Here is a 24,628-nt window from a genome sequence, read left to right on the forward strand (position 1 = left end):
ATTCTTTATAAGGGCCTGTACCTGAAGCCAATTAACCCACCTGAGGGGCATACATGTCTGCAGCAGGAAGGAGCAGTAGAAAGAAGCTGGAGCAGGAGCTTGAAGGTTGGCAGTAGTAGTAATGAGGCTGGCGGTTCACAAGGTAGTGTGACCACAGAAGGGACGCCGGAGCAGAGGAAGAGCAGAAGTGCTCTCTGAGAAACCTGAAGGTGCTCTCACATCTACTCCACAGGGATCTTCTGTTCAGGCCGCCAGGAAGGGCCATCGCTTTTAGATCCCAATGCTGGGGGCGGACAAGCAAGGGAGGATCACCGGGGTGGAGAGTCCTTAGGGAATGGGGAGAGGGTGCCGGACAGCAAGACATGGTATCCCCACTTTCCTAAGACTGGCTTACCCTCCCTTCCCTAGGCCTTCATGGGCTACTCCCATTCATGCCCTGTTTTCCCTCGAGTACCCACTAAGTACTGGGCAGAGGAAGAAACAACTAAGAGTAATGAATACTTCCTATTACAAACACCATTCTAGTACTGGGATGAAGAAGAGAGATATGAAGGCATCCAATACTGAAGGTCAGGCATGTCTCATTGATTGGGCTCATTATGGTCAAGAAAGACAAGCCAACGACTCACACCTGAGGCCCCTTAATAGGGCTGAGGTGTATAAAGGGAGGAGACCCAAGAAAACAGTGGGCCTCATTACACGGTAGGCGGTGGACCAAGGTGCTTTTAGCACCTTGGTCCATGCCGGTAAAATACCGGCACCGCCTTGGAGGAAAGGGGAATTACCGCCCTATTCCAAGGTTGGCGGGGCGGTAATTCCCCCTTCCCCCATTGCCCTTCCCCATTCCCATTTTTGCCCCATAGGGCATAATGGGAATGGGGAAGGTGCTAATTACGGTACTGCATATTGCGGTACCGTAATTAGCACCCTGGTCCCTTTGCGGGTTGGTTTTTAACGCCTGCTAAAAAGCAGGCGTTAAAGTACCAACCCGCAAAGGGACCTCGTAGTAAGGCGGTAAGGGTTAACGGTCACCGGTACCATTACCGGTGACCGTTAACCCTTACCGCCTTCCGTGTAATGAGGCCCAGTGACAGGAAAAATGTGGTGGTGGAACGAGACCCGGAGGTCTGAATGCTGGCAATGATCCAAGAGGACCTGCAGCACCCGGAGCAAGCGAGTCACATGGTGGTTGCAGGACACGGAGCCCTCAAATTAGAAGATGGGCAGCCGGAGCTGCCAAACAGCTGTGAAGCAGAAGGGACGCAGTACGCATCATTTCAAAATGCCGGCATGTGCAGAAAAGTGCCGTTGAGCAAACAAAGCCTAGGCGGTCTGTTTCCCAACAACAGTGAAGGTGAGCGGGAGCAGCAGGAATGGCCCGCGGTGGAGACGCGAAGAGCCGGTAAGGGTCAGAAGACAAAGGAAGACCAGAGTGCTCCAAGGGAACCGCAGGCAAGTAACGGTCTATGAACTTAAATGAATATGAACCACATTGAATACTGAATCGAATGGAAATTGCGGCTTGAATGAAACTATGATACATTGAATACCGAACTGAATGGAAATTGCGGTTTGAATGAAACCTCATTATATTGAATACCAAACTGGATAAAAAGTGCTATTTGAATAAAACCAATGCATATGAAATACTGACCAAACATTTGAAGTTAAACAGACATAGGGCCTCATTACATGGTAGGCAGTAAGGGATTACCGGCACCGGTAAGGGCACCGGTGCCGGTAATCCCTTACCGCCCTACTACGAGTTCCCTTTGCGGGTCCTTCCTTAACACCTGGTTTTCCCAGGCGTTATGGACAGGACCTGCAAAGGGACTTTAGAGCTAATAACGGTCCTGCAATTTGTGGTACCGTTATTAGCGCTTCCCCCATTCCCATTGAGCCCTATGGGGGCTCAAATGGGAATGGGGAAGGGCCCTGGTGAATGGGGAATTACCGGTCCCGCCAACCTTGGAATGGACCGGTAATTGCTCCATTCACCAGGGCAGAGTCGGTAAGGTTTTGGAGGCAGCCATGGTGCTAATAGCACCATGGCTACTTCCTACCGTGTAATGAGGCCCATAGCGAATGTCAGACTGTATGTAAGAAGCACTACGAGTAAAAGGAAAGCAGATTGAAAATTTAACAAACACGTGAGTTTGAAAATAACCAATGTGAGAAAGAATCATAAGTCTATGGTGAAACAAAAGACTGATGCAGAAGAGTGTTACACTAACTAAAGAGAAAATAAATGCGAAACGGTAGAAGCCCAAAGCACAAGAGCCTGTGAAGGAGTTAAACAATGCCAAGGGGAATTTATGATCGTGCGACCTGAAATGGGTCGACCGTTTGATCTGACAACTGCACCTAGACCAGGGAGTTCCCTACTGTGAAGATCACAGTCATCACAAATCAAGCCAAGGAGAAGCCTAAAATCTTTAAACCCAAGAGAAGTTAGGGGCTAATGAATAGAAAAATTGCCAAAATCCTGCCTAAATAAAGAAGAAGACTGTTAAGAAAACAAGCATTGGCAAATCCAGGAGAATGAGAACAAAATATAGTAAAGGACCTGGTGTTAATCAGAAAAGTGCCTCGGTTGCGGGACCTATGATAGGTGGACCGTGCGGTCCGACAACTACGCCTGGACCGAGGACACATGCCCATTGAAAGGTCATTCCAACAAATAGAAAGATGTTTGTTGAACCAAAAAGAGGTTGATATTATGAAAATAACTTGTTTTGTGAACGTTATGAAACCAAGGAACTTTGTTTTGTGAATACTGGATTAGACAGGAGGGGCTGGGATGCAACCCCTGCTTGTTGCAAAACTATGGTGAAGGAGATTTGTATGAACTGTGTTTTGAAACTTGAAGACAACAGAAAGCTTGAACAAGGGCAACTGGTTGCGCGACCTGTGATGGGTGGACCGTGTGGTCTGGCAACTGCGCCTAGATCAGGGAGCCCTAAATGATGACAAGCAAAAGACCTTGTGAACAAACGACGGAGACCAGTGAATTGAATACTAAAGCAAGCCTGAAGGTGGATCAAGTGGACCTATTGTTTTCTTGTATTGAATATTTGAAATCATTACAAGTGCTAAAGTGAAATCCTGGGAAAGAGATCCCTTAGAGTTGAAGGAACTGAGAAACGCTGTCTTGGGGAAGGAAACCTCAAGACCTTATTTTTGTGTGAACTGTGATCTATTGATCTTGGGGAAGGTAACCCCAGAACCTGTCAGAACATTGGTCAGGCAAGCACCTATTGCAACTATGTTAAATGTGGGATAGGGAGCCCAAGAAGAACTTTAAGCTAAGAATAGCTGAGACTTTATCTTGGAAAACAATTTCACTGATTAAAAAGAAACCCACACCCTGTTTATTTCTACATGTGAGGACAAGCATAGGTTTTGACACAGACAGACTTTTGATTCAGACTTACAGACACAGACCTCCCTTAGTTTTCTTTAGATAGGGAAATCCCCTCAATAGTTATAGGGCAAGTACATCATCCGGATACTTAATAAAGATTCTTCTGAGGAATTTTGAAATCTGATGTCTTGGTCATCTCATGATACCATGCCTGTCTCACAGCTCACAAATCCTGTTTGTTGTGGCTGCATTGGTAGAGACTGGAAGAAACTGGCAGTTCAGATGCGTCTAATTGCTGTGAATGCAGAGCTGAAGTCCTCCATCCACCCGAGGCCCATGTGCAGAAGCAAGCCGAGGAAAGCCGGAGAAAGGTGACTCTCCATTATTGAGGCTGGATATGAGACACTCATGCAGAAGAGAGGTGTGGGTCCCAAGAGGGCTTGTAGCAGTAGTAGCAGAAGAAAGTCGGGAAGTAGAAGCAGCCTGCAACCGCTGTGATTGTGGAGTCGGTAAATGAAGCTCCGTAGTCCAAACCATCAGGGATACCTTGCTAGTAACTATATCCAGCTTAATTGTTGCTTACGTTCAACTAAAAGTAAGTTGTTCGCAGCCGTGGGAAGACATTGTAACAAGGGAATTGTATTGCATGCTTATTTCACTGAAGTTAAAGTACCCCCGTGAAGAGAAAGCCTTTATTTTTCCTAGTGTTAGATTTAAACTGTTGCCAAACGGTCACGTGTCTCCTATTAAGGAGGAGAACGTTGCTGGTAAACTTTTTGAAGTAGAAGCTGACTTTCCCACAGTGTTACAAGCCTATCTGACATCAACGAGAAGTCACGAATATGAAACTGTGTTTCTGATTTCTATTGATGCAAACACTGCCCGAAAAAAAGGGAGCGCAAACCTTCTAGAGGAAGTTTGTCATCAACATGAAATTGCGTGTACCTTAATGAGTTTCTACAGAGAAACTTTATTGTTGTAACATCTTGAACAATTGTTTAACAGTCGAAGTTGCTGAAGTCAGTAGAACACGCATTACCCAAGCCAGTAGACAGAATCCTTTCAAGGTGAAACCAGCCCAATGAAGACCTGAAACCATTGTTTGAAAGTTGTTGAAGCTGTTGTAAACCCAGAGTCCTCTGATATAAGGGTTACAAGGTTATCCAAGGCTAGAAGTGGGGCAATACAGCTTTGGGGTAACTACTTGAGTCTCGGGAGGATAGCTCAGGGGAAACACGTACCCTTGGAAGCAAGAAAACGTGGAGCAACACAGGTTCGTTATAAATAACCAATTACAATTACTGGGTACAAGAAGGCGTACATGAAGGTGGGGAAGGGAGCTGGGTGCTTGTTAAAAGAAATCATTTATAAATATGTAGAGCTGAGACTGTTCAACTCAAGAGAGAAAAGCAATCTGGGAGCTAAGACAGATTTTGTGGTAGCTGCAAGACAGAAAGGAAAGGCAAAGAGGCTGCCCTCTTATCATACAAGAAAGAAGAGTGCCTTGCCAACCTGTCGAGGTCGAAGAATCTTGTACAAGTTGTCTGAAATACTAAGTCGCAGGAGAACTTTGGGCCTCATCACGAGTTCGGCTGTATACCGGTTGTAATACCGCCAGACTGTAATAGCCTTAGCACCACCGGTGCAGCGGTATTACTGCCGGATCACGGGTTGGGTGTTAACGGTAAATCCCCATTCCTCATTGGGTCCATTGGATCCAGTGGGGCATTTTCAGCGCTAATACTGCGGGCTAATACAGCCGGTGGTAATACCACAGAAAACAGGGCGCTAAATGGGATTTTCATTTCCAGAAAAAAGATGGAGGTAAAACAGCCCATTAAGCCCCCAACTCGTTATAGGGCCAGCCCTTAAATGCGGAAGTAATACCATTACCACCGCATTTAAGGGCTACAGGCGAACATGTGATGAGGCCCTTTGTCAGAACATTATTATTTGAATGTACTAGAAGCAGAAGCAAACTGTTGCTAGAATAAAGGAGTTGCTAGAGAGAGAGCCAACTCTAAGAAGAACCATCCTGACACATTGTATTCAAGACACTGCAGAAGTTACAAGAAGAAATGTTGTTGTTAAGCAGGAGTGCTACTTTTGTCCCAAACTTTATCCATTCTTTCCTGGAAGGAGGTTATGCAGGAATACAATTGGTACTGTTGATTTCTTTGTGGAACGTGGAAAGGGAATTTTTTCATCAAGCGAAGAAGGAACTGTTACCAGTGGATTTTTGTTTGAGGGAACTTTTGTTTCTTTGGAACTTTTCAAAAACTGAATTATGACTTTCTTTTCCTTGGAAGAAATTGACTTTGGGACATTATTGGGGGAGCAAGATCTACCCAGAACAAGTCATCCAAGACACTGATTATTTGGTAATCTTTTATTTTTATGTTGTTTAAATATTACTTTGAATGTTTTGTTGTTTAGTTTGAGGGTTAGTTTTGTGTCTGCTAGGAGATTTTCCCTTATATCCTCGACTAGGTAGGGAATCCTGTGGTAGAGCAGGGGTAGTTTGGGTTTATTTACTATTTTTGTTTAAAATAAAATGTCAAATCTTGAGAAAACTAAACACAATTGTGAGCCTCACATTACTGACCCCTCACACTGCCTTGAAGTCTCTTTGCTGGGTAACGCATAGTGGTAGAGGTTCATCTTCAGATATGTAGGCCAACCAGCCATTATTTTCGTGGCAACATGTGTTTTCTACCACAGTTGGCATCAAATGACACTGCATGTACACAAAGTAAAGAATTTCTCCCATTCGACTCAGATATGGATCTTGTGATTTGTACACACCATTTTCAGTCATTTCAGCATTTTGTTGCTGGCTTTCCCTCTCAAGCTGGCTGTACCCTAAGACCCCAGCATCTGACACATATCTGCCCCCTGGACCTCCAGCACCTCGCACTCTGATATAATCACATTAACTATTCATGTGATTATGTGTGAGTGAGAGTAGGGTACACTCTTTTTTCTTTCTTCTGGCGACCATGGAAAGGGAGAAGGGACCACAAGTAGTCTTTTCTCCCTTTTCCAAGGTGGCCAGATTCCTCCCATTCATTAGTACGCAGCAACTTGGCGCAAAACAACGCCTTGTTGCTCTGTGCTAATGAAGCAGTAATGCGTACTGCGATTAAACCTTTTCAAACGGCAAAAGAAATGCCACTTGAAAAGGTTTCGTCAGCAATTAGTGTTCTGCGGCTGCAACCTCGGGAGAACTAGTATTCCGAGCCTGCAGACCCCGGAATACTAATGGAAATAACCGACTCGCCGGGGGGCCATTACTGCCTAAAGGTAATGCCCCCAGGGCCACCGTTAAGTTCAGGCCCCGGGGGCATAACCTTAGACGGTAATGACCCACCGCCTCTGTGTTGTAACACCATTGGCAACCCAAGCCTGCACTACAGACTGTGTCTTGCCCCATGTCTGTTATTACACTTGATCACACAGACTCAACCCTGACCTGCCAAATATTTCCATGGCCCATTATTTTGCCCATTAATTTCCTCCCTTTTCCGGTCCAATTTAGGGGATGCTATCTATTCCCTACCAGGTGAGGGTTATTTTCTCCCTTCCTGCTTGTTTGGTCTCTCTCACTTCATCTGCCCCAACAATATAGTCCCTCTCTACCAGATCCCTTGTACTGCTCATCTCAGGAATTATACTTACTGTCTATAGTCTCTATACCTTATTCGTTTTAGCTACAAGGTGGTGCTTTAGCGCCACCCACGAGGACCCAAAATGAAGAGGGAATTAATCAACAGGTAAGTCTTAACATGGAGATTTAGCTTTCCTTATTCCCTTCTCTCTCTCACCTTCTGGTCTTTTTCTCCCCAGGCGCTGGGGCATGACTGCGAATCCGGATGATCGCTGCTGAACATGGAGGCGCCCTGTAAAGGTGAGTGGAATGCGGCGCTGCAGCGATCGACGCAATGAGCTTTTAAAGTAAAGTCTTCCTTTTCAGGATTGTCGGCGAGATGTCTCCGGGATGCGGATTTAGCAGGTAAGGACTTTTCCTTCTTCTGTTCTCTTCTTCTCTTCCTTTGCAGGTGATCCAGGATGCTGGCAAGCGTGGCAGAAGTCAGGATGCAGGAGCAGACACGGTGAACGTCCAGCTGCTAGATGCAGAACAACGCGAAGCACGTGTGGCTGTTCGGGTGGGGTTTAAATAGCCTTGGAAGAAGTTCCAGGTATGTATCCTTCCTCCAATCAGGTATGTATCCTTCCCCGACCACACCCGGATGGTAAATTAGTCCCACAGGTAAAGTATTTCCTTTCAGGCCTCAAGGAGGCCGGGATCCTGCATCATGGTCTGCATCAGGTAAGTGCACCCAAGCATTCCCATAATGAGCCTGGCGCCTATGGGAAGAGTCGGTGGAATTTCCTGACTAATCGAGGTGCATGCACATGGTCGCTGGGTTCCCACAACCTCTCCTGAGGTCCGTACCCCTTCCAATCAATTAGGTAGAACAGTTTTGACCTAAACATTTTTGAGTCTAAAATGTTCTTCACTTCGAATTCGGGCTCCCCATCTATTAGAATAGGTTCTGGAGGTTTGAGTAGTCGGGTTCCGGGTACCACTGGTTTCAGAAGTGACACATGAAAAACAGGGTGAATTCGCATACTAGCTGGTAAATCAAGTTTAACAGCCACTGGGTTAATTATTGCCGTAATAGAATAAGGTCCCAGATATTTTGGGTTAAAAGTTCGAGGCCCTTTGAGTGGTAAATGTCTGGTAGCTAACCACACTTGATCCCCAATCTGATACGGAGGTGCTTCACTCCGATGTAGATCAGCATTCTCCTTGTATTTTCTCTTGGCTTGTTGTAAATGCGTAGTTGCCTCTTTGAAGGCTTGGGTAATTGTAGAATGCAGATGTTCTACTGCAAGCATTCCGAGGTTCTGAGGTGAGTCAAGGTTTGAGGTTCGAGGGTGATGCCCAAACAAAGTATAAAAAGGACTGTGGCCAGTTCCAGAGTGTACCGAATTATTATATGCGTATTCGGCTATCCAAAGAATGTCTTTCCAGTTGCTTTCAGATTGCTGTAACATACACCGTAAGTACTGTTCAAGGGTCTGATTTGTCCTCTCGGACTGACCATCGGTCTGAGGGTGGTGACTGGTCGATAATCTTACGTCGATCTGCGCCATTTGACAACATTTGCGCCAGAAGTGGGAAATGAATTGGCTTCCCCGGTCAGAGATTAGTATAGATGGGAATCCATGTAGCCGAACAATATTTTCGAGGAATTCTTTGGCTAGGACAGAAGCTGAAGGTAAACCTTTCAAAGGAATAAAGTGGGCCATTTTGGAAAACAAATCCACAATTACCAGAATAGCATTGTACCCCGAACAAGGAGGCAGGTCCGTAATAAAATCCATTGATAGGGTGTGCCAGGGTGCTGGTGGTATGTCTAGAGGTTGAAGGAGACCGGCTGGTCTTTTCTTTTTACTTTTATTTTGGGCGCAAACACCACAGGACATCACAAAAGATTTAACATCTTTTCGCCAAGAGGGCCACCAAAATTGTCGTTTCACCTTTTCCTCTGTCTTGGCAATACCGGGGTGTCCCTCTATTAATGTATCATGATAACCGGAAATAACTAGTTCGTGTAATTCCTTATGTGGCAGGAATAAGCGTCCTTGGAAATAAGGTAAACCATTATCTATGGTAAAGTCTGATCACTTTTGTATCCATTCCTGTAAGGTTGTAGGGTCCAGGAGTTGTTTCACTTTGGCTTGAATGTCTTCAAGCGTCTGTAACGAAGTCATGCCTAGAATCCTCTGTTCGGGAATTATTGGTACTGGTTCTGAGTTTGTATCAGATTCTCCCATTCCAATTAGGGATAAGGCGTCTGCTTTGCCATTCTTGCAGCCAGGTCGATAGGTAATCACGAAATCAAATTCAGCGAAAAACAAAGCCCATCGGAGCTGCCGAGATGACTGAGCCTTGGCGGTTTTCAAATACTGTAAATTGCGGTGATCAGTGATCACTGTGATGGTATGTCGAGCGCCAAGCAGATAATGCCGCCAGGCTTTAAAAGCGGACTTAATGGCTAACAGTTCTTTGTCCGTGATTGCATAATTAACCTCGGGTGCCGAGAATTTTCTGGACCAAAATGCTACGGGATGCAGTTGTTTGGTTTCGGGATCTCTTTGGGACAGGACAGCTCCCATGGCTAGGCTGGATGCGTCAGTCTCGACGACATAAGGGAGATCTGGACGCAGGTGTTTCAATATAGGTGCGGAGGTAAACTTAGCTTTTAAATCCTGAAAGGCCTGCTCGGCTTCTTCAGACCATTCAAAACGTTTATTTTTCCTCAAGAGTGCAGTAATGGGTTGTACCACGCGTGAAAATTCCGGGATAAACCTGCGATAGAAATTGGCAAAGCCGAGCATGCTTTGAACCCCTTTTACAGAGCTAGGTGATGGCCATTTGAGGATGGCATCCACTTTTCTTGAGTCCATTCGGACTCCTTTGGGTGTCAGGATGAAACCTAGAAACTCGACTTCTGTGGTATGGAAAACACATTTCTCCAATTTAGCAAATAGTTTGTGTTGGCGCAGTTTTTCAAGTACTGCCCTGACGTGTTTTCTGTGATCAGATTCCGAAGAGGAGTACACCAGAATGTCATCGATATATACGACAACACAAACATCGATGAGTTCCCGAAAGACATCATTCATGAAGTATTGGAAGGCAGCGAGCGCGTTACACAATCCGAAAGGCATCACCTGGTACTCGAATAATCCGTATTTAGTACGGAAGGCAGTTTTCCATTCGTCGCCTTCTTTAACTCGTACCAGATGATAAGCCGCCCGGAGATCTAACTTGGTGTATATGCAAGCATCTTTCACCTGGTCAAGGAGTTCAGGGATCAGAGGCAGAGGATAATGGTTTTTAACCGTTATCTGGTTCAATGCGCAGTAATCGATACAAGTTCTAAGGTCGCCTTCTTTTTTGGGCACGAAGAACAAAGCCGAGGATGCCGGGGACTTTGACGGGCGAATAAAACCATTAGCTAGGTATTGATCCAAATATTGTCTCAAATGCAGATTCTCAGGTTCGGTAAGGGCATAAATCCTGCTACAAGAGGGTTGTGCACCGGGCACCAGATCGATTTGGCAATCGTACGATCTGTGAGGAGGTAACGTGTTGGCCTGTTCCTTTTGGAAGACGTCCTGAAAGTCTTGGTATTCCGGAGTTAGTTGCATGGAGGCAGAGGTTACAGATGCTAGATTAATCTTCTGGTTTTCTGGGTAGCAGGTTTGTGTACAATCCGGGAAGGTTATTCTCTTAGCTCGCCAATCAATTCGAGGATTATGTGTCTCTAACCAAGGGATTCCAAGAATAACCTGAAACTGTGGAGGCTTGATTACATCAAACACAACACCCTCGCGATGGCCGTCGGGACCAATAAGAGTCACCTCAGTAGTGGAATGTGTTACCGTTCCAGAGGCAATTTCAGTTCCATCGACTGTGGTGATAACATCTTTGCTGGTTTTAGGACGGAGAGGGAGGTTAATCCTAGAGACCAATTCACGATCCACATAGTTTCCAATAGCCCCACTATCGATGTATGCCTTTATTGCATGCAACCGCTTAGGCTGTTCTGGATCTACGAGAACCATTGGCACAATGAAATGGGAGGTCTGAGAGTTAGTTTTCAAGCTCGGCAAGCGGACCCCTACACTTGTCAGGCGGAGTCGTTTCCCGAAACAGAGTCTTCATGGTTTTTATCAGCGGCTCCTACCGCCTTTCGGGGCGGTTTTGCCGGGCAATCTTGTAGAAAGTGTCCAGAATTCCCACAATAAAGACATAATTTTAACTGCCGCCTCCTTTCACGTTCCTTTTGAGTTAAGGGTCCTTTAACCCCTCCAATTTGCATAGGCTCAGAGACATCAACTCCCTTGGGATTAGCATGGGTCTTCACCAACATCCGGGTCTCAAACCTGGACCGATCTGCTTTTCTGTTTTGAAGTCTGTGATCCAATTGGACCACTAAGTCTATATACTCTGTGCATTCTTGGGGCGGATTTACAACTTGGGCCAAGACATCTTTAAGTTCTCCGCGAAGGCCTCGATAAAACAACGTGACGCTTTTATCCTCTGGCCATCCCGTTTCCACAATTAGTCTATTAAAGGTTGCAATATAGGATAGGAGGTCCTGATTGCCCTGTCGCAGGGATAGAAGTTTGTCATCCAGAGCCTGCCCCTGAGAGTGTCGAGCAAATAACCTTTCCATGCTTGCTTGAAACCTTTGAAAATCACGGAGAATCGGGTCATCTTGAGTAACCAGTGGAACTGACCAATCGGCAGCGCAGCCGCTGAGATATGACAATACAAAGGCTACCTTGGTCTGATCATTAGGGAAGGCCCCAGGTCTACATAGGAAGTGCAAACGACACTGATTCATGAATACGGCGAATCGTTTGGGGTCCCCAGCAAAGCGTTCGGGTGGGGCCAGCGGCATGTTTCCAGGTAGATTAATCTGCACAGGGTTACTGGAACCCACAGGAGCGGGGTTCCCTCCGGAACCGGGTAGAGGAGTTTGCCCAGCTTGACCTTGCAAAAGCTGTCTGGCCAGGTCATCAGTTCTTTCCTTTGATATTATTAATTCCCTCCTGAGGGCACTAGTCTCTTGAAGAGCGGCATGTACTTCTGCCCGTAATTCCCCCAGTAATTGGGCCAACTGATCAGTCTCAGAACTTTCCATAGCGCCTAGGTGGGAATTTGTAGGAAGGTTTCGCGTTCTGTTACGCTCACCTGACTCCCACGGAGGCGCTGGCCTGGTTCGCGCTGCTGTGACCTCTTCTAAGGTGATGCGCAGGGTTCGGAAGACGGACTGGACCGGGCCCCCAAATCTGGCTTGTCTGGCTCGCAGAAGTATCCTTCTGTAGGCAAAAATAGGGGATTAACTGTCTGCGGGGTAATGCAATCGGCCTCCCACTTTCCCCTCTCACCCTCCTTGAAACCCTTCTGTGATTTCTCGTAGCGTCTCACCTTAGGGTCTGGAAGGACGAGCTCTCCATCCTGCTTCTGATGCAGGGGCGCGTTGGTGTCCAGTTACTTCACTGGATTTTCGGATTGGTGAGAACCAAACTTGCTTGGCTTCCAGGTAAGTTTTTTTTTTATAAGAGGTTCCCCTTGTGTCCATGCATTAATGTACTAATGCTAGTGTATTTTTCCCCATAGGGGCCGGGATACGGAATGCCGGGGAACAGGCACTGACCCGAGATGAGAGGTGAAATCCTTGTAGAAATCAGGTAAGTCTTTAATGAGCGTTTTTTGGTAATGTCTTTTCATTCGCTCATTAACGCTGATGTCTCTTTTTCCCCTTAGGGGCCGGGGTCCGGAAATGCCAGGATGCGGCGCGGACCCAAAATGAAGAGGGAATTAATCAACAGGTAAGCCTTAACATGGAGATTTAGCTTTCCTTATTCCCTTCTCTCTCTCACCTTCTGGTCTTTTTCTCCCTAGGCGCTGGGGCATGACTGCGAATCCGGATGATCGCTGCTGAACATGGAGGCGCCCTGTAAAGGTGAGTGGAATGCGGCGCTGCATCGATCGACGTGATGAGCTTTTAAAGTAAAGTCTTCCTTTTCAGGATTGTCGGCGAGATGTCTCCGGGATGCGGATTTAGCAGGTAAGGACTTTTCCTTCTTCTGTTCTCTTCTTCTCTTCCTTTGCAGGTGATCCAGGATGCTGGCAAGCGTGGCAGAAGTCAGGATGCAGGAGCAGACATGGTGAGCGTCCAGCTGCTAGATGCAGAACAACGCGAAGCACGTGTGGCTGTTCGGGTGGGGTTTAAATAGCCTTGGAAGAAGTTCCAGATATGTATCCTTCCTCCAATCAGGTATGTATCCTTCCCCGACCACGCCCGGATGGTAAATTAGTCCCACAGGTAAAGTAGTTCCTTTCAGGCCTCAAGGAGGCCGGGATCCTGCAGCATGGTCTGCATCAGGTAAGTGCACCCAAGCATTCCCATAATGAGCCTGGCACCTATGGCGCCAGGACTGATGTCTTTTAAGAGCCTGGCGCCATAGGCGCCAGGACACTGTCCAAAGGGCCCCTATATGGGGTTGCTGGGTCCTTCCTTGGGGACTGGATGTCCGCTTTCGGGGACGCCAGGCTTGAACCGGCTCCCCGGGAGCGGGCATCATGACACTAATGCATTGGAGTACAGCTATGGAGAGATGGCCTATGAGGAGGGGCACAATGCTTGTAGGTGTTGTTTGGTTATTTTCCCATCCATTGACTTCCCATGGCCATGCTAATCCTATGGATATTCCCACCCACTTCCTGCCCCTCCCGCACAAAACACATCCTTTTGGGATCTCTTTGAGCTAACTTTATCAAGCCTTAAAATCAAACGTCGCACTTTAAGTACCTGCCATGGTTTTTTCAAAGCAGTCTTCTGAGAGCTAATGGCTTAATTGGGGCTGTAAATGTTCTACGGGTGTGATGAAAATGTCTTAACCAGGCCTGCCTTCAGCCACTTCATTTATAAGCAGTATGCGTGTCCTTCTCTGACGTCCTGTTAAAAACAAGCTTTAGCAAAGAAAACTGCTTTGTCTTATGTATGGAAATTAGACAGGCAGGCACTGCACCATTTTCAATCTGCTACCATTAGTGTCCAGTTAGTACCATTACGGCAATGCCTGGAAAATACCTTTCCCATGTCTACACAAAAGCCAAAACTGTTGGCATTACCAATGCTTGATTTTGGTTGGAATTTGACCAGGACCACCGCCTATGTTTCCTTGTGCTGTCTGCTAGGTAGGTTCCCTTAACCCCAATCTGACTTCTCCTATGTAGATCCTCTGCTTCTGGGATACCCATTTGTGTACCAAAGACCACTTATGAAGTTGCTTCTTCTGGCTAGGGGTATAAAGTGTGATGAGAAAATCATGTGAGACCGGCGACATATGCCAAAGGTGCTCCTACAAGCCTGTTCTGAAGGCACTGTTGCAATACCTGCCTGGAACTAATATTCCATTAAAAGCATAGCAATGGACGTCATTGAATGTCACAAACCGTGAAAAAACAGGTTCCAAAAACGCTTTGAGAATCAGCCCACTGTGTATACTACAGTGAGCACAAAAACCTTTATAGGATTAATTGATCAGAACAGTATGTATTTGTGAACAACATCTAGGCAGCAGGTTTAGAGCTTTAGCAGCGCACCATAAAACATCCTGCCATGTTTTGTTAAAAAGGCACTGACTTCTTTGAATCAGGCAGTTATGTGGGGGGCCGTTCCAAGGTGGAGTCCCAGAGCTCAGCCCCTTCCGCCCTCCCATAAAGTCATCCTTGAGGACAGCCATTCACAATGAGGCCAGACTTCTCTTTACTACCATCCACGCGGCTGGCAGAGCGCTAAGATGTGGCTCTGAAATGATTATAGCGCCATACGAACCCCTAAATAATTAAATCACCTGCACATTTCACTATGTTGTCCATCATTTAAAGACAGTCACACAGCTGTGTGCAGCTATGCCTCTACAATTTATGGTTCCTTGTGTATGAACATCTCATGTTACACACACACACACAAACACGCGCGCGCGCTCGGATGATATGCACAGCCTTGCCGATTTCACATATTTTCGATATTCTAAACTCGATGTTTGCCATGAATTAATATTCTTTTGTTTATTGTGTGTTTGATTTAAAAAATGAAACCTTTCACAAACGACGAAACACATTTAAAATATTAAAAGGGACAGATTAACAAAAGACAAAAAAAATTGAATACAATTCATTTATCATACAGATGATTTGCAATTCGCCAAAAAATCTAATAATAGAAATTGTTTTTTTTTTAATTCACAACCACAATTTCTAAAATGTTAAAAATTATTTAGAAAAAGACCTAGTTAACTTTACATCATCATACATTAAGGAAGTCAATATGAACAAAAATTCCATATTGCATATACAAATAATAACATGTACAATATATCATCAAATCATAAAATGCCTAGCTCCCAGAAATTTAAAAAAGCAACAACTGCCATCCGATCAGAGTTCGTTTCACAACTGAGACAGCGTCTCCACAAATTATCGTCCTCAGACCATTTAATCAAGGAAAATAGTTTCAAGAGATAGTGCATTGTGGTTGCCAGTCAATTCGTCGAAAAAAATTGGTCGACCAGACAAATGGTCGAAGCAAATTGGTCGAAAACCATTTCGTCGAAATTTTTTTTTTCTATTTTAACCCTTTTTTTTTTTTTTTTGGGGGGGTCCCCCCCCAACCCCCTTTTTTTCTCTAAAAACCCTTTTTTTAACTAAACGAAAACCCAAAAAATAAATATATAAATAAAAAAAAATTTTCGACGAAATGGTTTTCGACCAAATTGCGTCGACCAAATTGTAGTCGACCAGTTTTTTTTCGACGAGTTGACTGGACACCTGCATTGTTATACGGTTAAGCGCACTGCACTACATTATCAAGTGCATAGTTGTTTCAATTCACTCTACAGGTTGCTTTCTCTGTGGTGATCAGGCCCATTCTTAAAAGATAATCCTTAGTTGACAATATATTCCAACAAAATCGCATATAAATAGAGCGTAATATAGAACTATGGCTCTCGAGTAAAAGTCTATAAATTGATCTGTCTCAATATGTTCAAGATTATTTACAAATTGTTTAAAGTGCTTTGTGCGTAGAACATGCAAGGAAGGACAAATGATGGTAAAGTGCGTTAAGCTTTCTACTTCTTGAGGAGATTTACAAAGGCAGCACATGGACAACTCCTTAGGCATTGTATTCCAAATGCCTACAATTTAATTTGTAGGTAATTGGAGTTAATCTGAACCTTCTAAAAATAAAATCCTCAATTTGGATTGGAGGATTTGATCAAGTAGGGAGCCACTGTTCCTACAGTTTTATGCTCCAACGATATATATGATAATCGAGAAGCATGTATCAATCCAATATTTGCATAACACTTTTTTTTTGGACAAAGTTGGGGTTATGAGTGCCTCTAGTGACTTGTAAATCCTCGAGCAAAATAGGATTTTTTTTGCATAATGAGATGTACAATACTATCAGGTTTATTTTGATTTTTGATTTTTTGATTTTGATTTTATTTTATTTATAAAGCGCAAAAAACCAGGCCCAGGGGCAACCGGGCGCATACTCTTAAACATGTTAAAAGATGCAGTAGTTACAGAAGTTACAAAAATATACAGCATATATACATGTACATACTCTTAAACATGTTACAAAGAGCAGTAGTTACAGTGAGTTACAAAAATATACAGCATATATACATGTACCGAAGGGTACCATTAACAGCGTATAATACAGGGACAGAGCAGAGAGAAAATGTATATTCAGTTCTGTACCCCACATGGAGTCTGGACTGTGTCAAGGTCTCATGAGTCTTGGGAGAGCAGCCATGTTTTAGCATTGTTCTTGAAGGAGTGGAATGATGGTTCAATTCTGATAGGTGTGGGCAAGGTGTTCAGAGTTTGGAGGCCAGGACGGGGAAGCTCACCCCACCAGCTTTTTGGAGTTTGCATCTAGGCACGATAAGGCTATGAGTTTGGGCTGCTCTGGTAGGTCGAGTGGAGGTGTGGCGTGAGAAGCGAGTGGACAGGTAAGGTGGGGCGTTGTTGTTCAGACATTTGTGAGTCAAAACTAGGGTTTTCAGGGCAATTCTCTGTTTTACCGGGAGCCAGCGTAAATCCAATCTGACGGAGGAGATATGAGAGCGTCTCGGGATGTTTAAGGCTGCCCTTAAGGCATTATTTTGTACAGTTTGCAATTTATTAAGGTTAGACTGACTGGTCCCTAGGTAGAGAGCACTACAGTAGTCGATTTTGGCCATAACAAGAGTTCTGGCGAGTGTGATGCAGTTGGTGGAGTTTAGGAAGGGTCTACAGGCAGTGATAAGTTTGCAGGTATAGGCCGAAGCTGACCTAACTGCATTTATTTGCCTGTTCAGAGAAAGCGAGGAGTCAAGATAGACCCCTAGCGTCTTAGTATCTTTGGAGACTTTAATGTCATTGCCGTCAATAATGAAGGACTTGTAGGTTTGGTCTAGTTTGTTGAGCCGATGATTTGATCCTAAAAGTAAGAGCTCAGTCTCATCATCGTTAAGGCAAAGTTCGTGCTGTGCCATCCGGGCCTGGATGACCGAGTAAACATCGTTAAGGGCTTTGGTGTCAGCTGTGTAGTCTCCTGTGATAGGGATGAGTATCTGGGTGTCGTCCGCGTAGTTAGTGTAGGAGACACCCAGATAGTCAAGCACATCGAAGAGGGGCTTGGTGAATACGTTATACAACGTAGGGGATACACACGAGCCTTGAGGAACGCCACAGTGAATGGGGGAGGGATCCGCTGATGCTAGCGGTGAGAAGACCCTCATGGATCTATTGCTCAGGAATGAGTGGATCCAGGCATTGGCAGAGTCGGAGAAGTGGGCTGCGGATTTGAGATGCTGGTAGAGTATTTGGTGGTTGACCAGATCAAAAGCCGCGGAGAGATCGAGGAGAAGGAGAAGAGCTAGCTTCCCATTGTCCTTCAGTGACTCCATCTGAGTTTTCAAGTCGATCAGAGCTGACTCCGTGCCATGTTTAGGGCGGAACCCTGATTGTCTTAAGCCCAGGAGATTGTTTAGTTCGAGGTAATCCTGAATCTGCAGGTAGGCTGCGCGGTCCAGGATCTTGAGCAGGAATGGGACTGTAGTGATAGGTCTGAAGTTAGTTGGGATATTAGGGTCAAGGGAGGGTTTTTTGAGGAGTGGGATAACCCATGAATCCTTTAGGTTGTCAGGGACAATACCCGTCTTGAAAGAAGCATTTATGAATGCTGTAATGAACGGGGCTAGCTCATGAGATGCTTCCTTGATAATAGGTGCTGGCCAGGGGTCGCCTTGGCAATTGGAAGGTTTTAAATTGTTTATGATGTTTTCTACTTCGAGAGTAGTGAGTGGGGAGAAGGAGAAAGGTTTATGTGGATAGGTTAAATGTGTATTAAGTGTAGGTGTGGTCGGTGGTTGGTCAAGCTGTAGGGATTTCTGTTTGTCCCTGATTTTAGATTGGAGGGTAGCAATTTTACCCCAGGAGTGCTGACTGAATATTGGTGCATCAAGTGTTGTCTTTGGAGCAAGAGTCAGGGGGGGCTGCAGGTGTCTTGAGTTCCTTAAGGATATTAAAGAGTTCCTTAGTATTGGACTGGGCTGACATAATGCGGTTATTATAAGAATCTTTTTTTGTCTGGAGTACAGCTTCTTTATAGTTAAGGGTGGCTATCAGAAGACTGTCCTTGTGGGCGTCGGAGTGGTGACTTCTCCAGCGTGACTCTGCTGAGCGTTTCTCTTTGCGTAACACTCTAAACTGGGGAGTAAACCATGAGTTAAGGTGTGCTCGTTGTTTGGGGTTCCTCAGTTTGAGCGGGGCGATAGAGTTGATGGCTGCAAGCAGGGACTGGTTATACATGTCGGCTAGGTTGGTGGGGTCTGAGCAAGTGTCAGGAGCGTTATTTAGTGTGGGAAGGATAAGGGGGAGTATTTTTTCTGTCGTAATGTTCTTTTTATTTCTAGTGAGGGTGGCTGGGGCGACCAAAGGCCTGGGTGGTGGGGCTGCTTCAATGCTGAAAGTGATGACATGGTGGTCAGACCACAAGCAAGGGGTGTTGGAGATTACGCTAATATTGCAATTGGTGTCACTAAACCAGTCAAGGGATCGCCCTTTAATGTGGGTGGGTTCCTGTATGTGGTGAGTTAAACCTAAATCTGTTAAGGTATTAGCTAGGTTGAGGGCCGCAGGATCATTAGGGTCTTGGTGTCCTAGATTGAGGTCGCCAAGAATGATGGTTTGGGAGTTGGATTTAGCATTGTTGAGTACTAAGGTAGAGATATCATCCACAAAGGATGTGGGTGGACCAGGGGGTCTGTATATTAGGTGGATGGTAGCCGTTTGGTTAGCTGAGAGTCCAAGCTTGACAGAGAGTAACTCTGCAGTTTCCACCTTAGTGCTTGGGATGGTTCTAAGTCCTAATGATTTTCTAGTGATGAAAGCAATTCCTCCACCTCTCGAGGTGCGATCACATCTGATGATGGAGTAATCAGTGGGGATGGCCAATGAGAGTGCCGGGCCGGAAGCTGCGTGCAGCCAGGTCTCGGTGATGGCGATGAAGTCGAGTTCCTGAGTTTTGATAAGATCAGCAATGTCCAGAGCGTGCGCAGCTAGGGATCTTGCGTTAATCAGGGCAGCTTTAATTAAACCAACGTTGCTTGATGAAGCTGTGATGGTTTTAGTTTGATGGGGCGTGGGTGAGGTGGCCGTTTGTGGAGGCGGGCTGTGCGTCTGAGTTTTGAGGTGTGGGCTCAGGTACATGGGGTGTCCCTTCTTACCCATAAGTCTAGATCCTAATCTTAGGTTTCTAAGAGTGATAGGACATGGTTGGTTAGGTGAGGGTTTTTTGGCGAAATGGTCGAGCCATAGGGCCGGATCGTTGAGGTAGATGTTGTGGTATTGAGGTGCAGTACTTTGGTAGGTATCAGGAGATCTGTGAGAGGTGGCCATGGATGAGGTGTGCAAGGAGCTAGGTGCAGCTAAATCGGGAGGTGGTAGGTGTGATGACCTGGTAATTGACCACACTGAGAGTAGTACTTGTAATGAGGAGAGCAGTGACCTTAGGGAGGACCAGCGTGGTAGCATGTTACTGAGATTAGAGAGGAAGGGCCGCTGGGTCTGTGAGGCAGTTATAGGTAAACGTTACAGGCACTATTTGGCTAGGCAGTGCGTGCTCTGTACGAGCAATGCAGGCTAATGAGGTTAAGTCTACTTATTCAGAGTCAAGCAATGGGGGTGCATCAGATCAGGGTACACAGGCAAAGCAAATACCAAGCTTGCATATACATTAGCATGTTAGGCAGGGAACAATGCAGAATGCAAGAGGCGTGATCGAATTGTAACGGTGCAACAATTCAGGCAGAGAAGACATTCTAGTGTTGGCAGCAAGTATTGGCAGATCAGGTAACTGTCAAGGTGAAAGGCACGGCAGAGTAAGGCAGGTACCCTGGAATTAACTTAGATAATGTGGACATGTCTTGTGCGGACCGGTGCAACATATGCAGGCATAGATCAAGGTGTGGCGCATCAAAATTGGGAATACAATGAGCGTATCAGGCAGGCAGAGTAGCATATATCATGGAGCTAACAAGTGGGTCCAAGTTGCGGTTCTGAGCAAGAGCTCAATCATTTCAAAAGAGAGCATGGGGTTGACAGCATAGTAGTTTCAAGGCAAGCACAGGCAAACAGAGGCACAAATGAAAGCGGTGCTGTGGTCATGCAATGGGAAGGTATGGGCTGGGCGGCAATGAGAACAGACATAGGCAATGCAAGCAAATAAGGCACTGATATGGTGCGATCACTTGGTGGTAGGCAACAGCGAATAGGTAGCGACTAGGGGCTCAAATATGTAGTCGGCTCAGTTGATTAAAGTCAGGACGCTCGTAATAGGTGTGCAGACTTAGTACAGAGGTGTGCATGGAGCAGGTTGCTACGTTGCTACAGCTTGTCAAGTGGCTTATGTGATTATATTAGCATAGTAAAGGCATTACCAACATCAGGATAGATAGTATGTCAGCAAGTTCAACAGGCAAGATAAATGCTTGTAGGGCAGTAGGCACAGAGTGAACAGCTTATATAGCTATACTAGGTATCAAGCTAGTGGGAATAAGCATAGTATTCGGAAGCGCTGGAATAGTTGATAGATAACGTTACCAGTCTTACTCTCAGGATGAGGAGAGCGCTAGTCCATAGGTTCACGAGGAGGAGAGTCAGCTGTGTAACCACAAGCAGGGATTAGTGCGAGGTGAAAAAGGGCATAGTGTCCAGGCGAACGGCGTGTAAGGCTGAGGACAGGTTAGGACAGGAGTCAGCCTTGTTTCACTGGGCCTTGGTGAGAGTGGGCCGGCTTCGCCTGCCGGCTCCCGATAGGTAGCTGAAGAAGGGTCACCAGCTAATCGGGACTCAGCAGCGTCTGCTGGGTGGATTAGGCAGTGGATGCCTCAAATGGGTGGCGGGCGGCCATCTTTGAGTGTGCTGGGCTCCACATGGTGAGCAATGGTGGAAGCATGCACAAGTCGCAATTTCGGCCGGAAACACAGCGCCAAAGCAGATTTCAGTTGCAGGGACAGCAAGGGCATCTGGGCATCGTAGCTGGGATATAGTGATGCAGAGAATCCGTTTTGCACAATTTGGAGGTGCGCTTACCGGAAAAGGTTGTAAAATTCGGGGTGCCTTCCCTTTGGTAGACCACTGCTCCTGCAGGGTCACGGGAGCTCCTGCTCCACAGAAGAGGAAGGGGGGTTTAGAGAGCGATTCAGCTAATCCATTTGTAAAAAGTGAACTAGGGAGAGGCTCAGGATAGAATAGCAGTTGCTTTCACGAGACCAGTGCCTTCAGTGATTGCAAACCCAGTTCAAAACACACACGCACATACAGGCACACACACAGGTATGGTATAGTAATGTTTATTTGTAAAGCACCTATACACAAGACAAGTGTTTAAAAGTGCTAAAGGAGGGAAGGAAGAAGGGGAAAAACAACAGTGATTCAGAGCCCTTGTATTTCTGAACGATGCAAGTCTACATAGGCACAGTAAGTGTATATAATAAAATTAACAGTGTAGACAACAGCAAATAGGTCTGACAACGATTCTGCAGTTTTTCCAAGTGCATTGAGGTGTCACCATGCAAGGAGGGTAGACAGGGAAGATAGACAGGCGATCTTCAAGGCATGCACAGTTCAAATTGTGCAAATGCACAGACGGTACAGGGGAGGGGCGAAGACAAGTGCAGGGGGAGGCGAGTCCAAGTGCGACCAGCCAGTCAGACACTGGGGAGGAGCTGAGAGATGTCACTCTCATGAGTCATTGGCCAAGTGCAGTAGTGATGAGGCAAGTGCAGGCCCGGAGGTAAGTGCGAGAGGAACTGGAGAGGGTGCCAGTGACCTGTGAGACTCGGAGCTACACCCGGCAGCCAGTCAGTAAGCTGTGTGGAAAAGGAGGGAGAGAGGGATAGGTTGGAGATAGAGGTTAGCAGGATAGAGGGAAAGAGAAGGAAGAGGAGTGTCTTAAGGAGTTTCTGGAACTTAAGGAGATCAGGCTCAAAACCGAGGGCGGTAGGGAAGCTATTTCAGAGGGAGGCCCTTGTTGAGGATAGAGATCTCCCCCAAATCTATGCTTGGAGAACTGGCTCACTCGCAGAAGGTTGGAGGTCGATGAGCAGAGGGCTCAGGAAGGACAGTATTTAGGTAGGCATTGTTCCAGATAGGTAGGTATCAGACCCCAGAAAGCCTTGTGGACAATGAAGAGGGTCTTGAACTTAATCCCTGCAGCCACGGGGAGCCAGTGGAGGGATTTCAGCGCCGGGGAGATGCAGTCCCTGGGCTTGAGGTTAAGGATAAGTCTTGCGGTTCTGTTCTGGATGAGTTGCAGAGGGCGCAAAGATAGGCAGGGAGGTTGAGAAAGAGGCTGTTGCAGTAGTCCAGCCTTACGAGAACCAAGGATCTGGGGACAGTGAGCCGCTGGGAGAAGGTGAGAAAAGGAAGTGTACCTCTGAGGAGGTGCAGCTGGTAGTTGGACTTTTTGAAATGTCCGAAATGTGAGTGGAGAAGGAGAGAGTAGAGTCGAAGATGACCCAAGGTTTTTTGCCTTGCAGGTGGGTGCGGGCGCAGGGCCAAGGGAGGCCGTCTCTCTCTCTCTCTCATTTTTCTTTGTCTTGAGCAGGGCTTCTTAATACATGGCTCTCCAGATGTTTTGGACTACGACTCCCATGATCCTTCACCATTGTCTATGTTTGCTAGGGAAGATGGGTATGGCACTCCAAAACATCAGAACCAAAGGTTGCTCTGACTCCATGAAGAGAGAAACGGGATGGCAACTGAAAGTAGTGTCTACAGAGACAAAAGACAAAGGCATAAACAAAACAAGGACAGTACTGGGTTGGAGTCTGACAAGAATTATGTACGCAAGTTGGCAAACATCTTGAGGAAGGAAAAACGAAATGGGCTCTTTCCACTTGTATAAAGCTGACCCAACAATCTACAAGGCCCCAGCCTCAAGTGACCAAATCGATGCAATAGATATTTGAGACTTAGAATAAGGTGCTGAGATACCGGTATGCCACCTGTGTCCCAACATCCCTGTGAGATCTGCTGGATCCAAAATCCATGATCCCCAAATGCAATGCAGTTCCTAGTGTCTCGGATAATGTTGGCCAGGACGCCCCTTTATTTGCATGGCTGGCACTGATGCACAAAGCTCGGCAATTCCTGCAGTAACCACAGAGTTGCCAACATAGCCCATTCCAATCTATAGATACTTATCTAATCCTAGTTTTCCCTTTGCATTCTGAAACTTGTAGTGCAGTTACAAGCAATCTTCTGTTTCTCTATAATAAGCAGGTTAAAAAAGAGTGAGTAGTCCACATTATGTGTATTTGCCAACATGGCCCGTTCCAATTTGTAGGTGCATAGCCAGTCCGCGTTTCTTCTTTGCATTCTAGGATCTTGTAGTTTGAGTTTAATAATGGTAGAAGTGGAACTCCAAGTCCCAGAATGCAAAGGAAAAAAAAACAGGACTGGGTAAGCACCTACAGATTGGAATGGGTCACGTTGGCAAGTATGCATTAAGCACATATTACCTCCACTTCCACTCTTCCTCGTCACAGTACTTACCTCATAAGGACCCTGCCTCCGACACAGGACCTTCTTCGATTTCTTTTATTTCCTATAATCCCTCCCCTTAACCCACAGCATCCAGTTTAATGTTTCCTGCCTCTGGCAGGTTGGACTGTTCCCAGCACAGGGCTCTGGGGAGCTACAGTTACTGGCCCCCTGGTGGGGCTACGTGGCGGGGCCTCAGTTTCCTCCAGGTGCAGCATGCTCCCGGGCCCCCTGTGGGTTTTGGGTCCCGGTTGAGCAGGAAGCCTCTCCTGGTTTTTTGCTTGGTCCAAAGCCGGCATGGAGGCATCAATGCCTGCGTCCTGCAAGGCCCGGGCCTGCGGTAAGGAGATTGGGGGGGTGTTGGACCCATGTATGCCCAGGCGGGAGCTCACTAGGGACTATTTGCACACCTTTTCCATTCCGGTAGGCCCCGCAGGACTCAGCGTTCTGTTTGTTGTGGCATTACAGCTTTTTGGTGACCCTTAAGGGGGCGGGGGCTCCTCCTCCAGCGGGGGAGCGGGAATTTTCATGTTCATGTTTCTCTGTGTCTTGAGGGTAACGCTGAA

Source organism: Ambystoma mexicanum, chromosome 2p (assembly GCF_040938575.1).
Source record: "Ambystoma mexicanum isolate Mex_15411 chromosome 2p, UKY_AmexF1_1, whole genome shotgun sequence".
Classification (NCBI taxonomy): domain Eukaryota; kingdom Metazoa; phylum Chordata; class Amphibia; order Caudata; family Ambystomatidae; genus Ambystoma; species Ambystoma mexicanum.